A 1,168-nucleotide genomic window follows, 5' to 3' on the forward strand; every position below is an offset into this window, starting at 1 on the left:
CTTACATAAGAGTTATTTTAATACCATATTAATATACGGAAAAAAAAACAATTTGATTATATTGAAAAAAAATCGTGTGGACTTTGCTTTATTCGTTTGACACATTTCATTATATAAAATAATTAAATTGCTCGTAATTAAATCTGCATGCATGGCCGCGGATAGAACAAAATTTTCCTAGAATGTTCAAAAAATTAAAATTTATATTACTTCCAGTAACAATTATGAAATAATTTGTGAGGTACAGAATTGATTAAATTTCCTTGAATTGAATTATGAAAATTAAATTATTTTAACCCCCAATTTCCCCCCTTTTAGTGACAACTTAATTATCACAACGCATAATATACCGAGGTATGTTTACACAACTATCACCACATAGAGCTATTAATACAATATTCTAATTAAATTGAATGTCTGCCATGCAAGTATAGGTAATAAAAGGACAGAGAGATTCTTCTTATTTTGATTGCACCGGTTTGTCTCCCATTTCGCGTGCACAATTGTCTGTGATCCCGACGTTCATTTAATTACACCAACACAATACAGGTCCATTCTAAGCTTTATTAGCTGTGTTCTGGAATTTTCCAATACGCCGAATTAATACGAATAATACGCTTTGAATCACAACATTCCATGCAAAGAAATTAACATCATAATATTAGTGCGTTCGCTGCTTCAAAGGATGTTTGATTGGAATCGAATTGATTTAAAATCCGAGCTATAATAATATTGCCGGCGAGTTTCGCCGAATGATAGTCGAATTAATACCGGGTACATTACATTGGTATTGATGGAATTCCATGGAATTTACAAATAATGCAAACCCGTATGTAGGATGCATACTTATTAACGATACGCGGAACGTAGCTATTGGAAAACGGTTCACAAAGGGAAATATTAATTTAAAATTTCATGTTCGTTGAAAATATTTAATATGAATTTTGTTTGTATAAGTTTTCCTCGAATTGAGGTGGGAAATGTTTGTAAATAACTAGCGGCCATAGCTGATTCTACCTACCTCATCCCCACTGCGTCCCTCCTCTTTTTTATTACGTCATCCGTAAATTTAAACAAGTTTTAATTGCATACCTACATTTTAAAGAAAAATAAGTATTTGACTTGAAATTAAAATTTACACGTAGATTTTAACATCTTCGGGCTTTGC

The sequence above is a fragment of the Colias philodice genome, chromosome 32 (assembly GCF_061535455.1).
Source record: "Colias philodice isolate Cphi_HAF_F1 chromosome 32, ilColPhil1 Martin Lab GWU primary, whole genome shotgun sequence".
Classification (NCBI taxonomy): domain Eukaryota; kingdom Metazoa; phylum Arthropoda; class Insecta; order Lepidoptera; family Pieridae; genus Colias; species Colias philodice.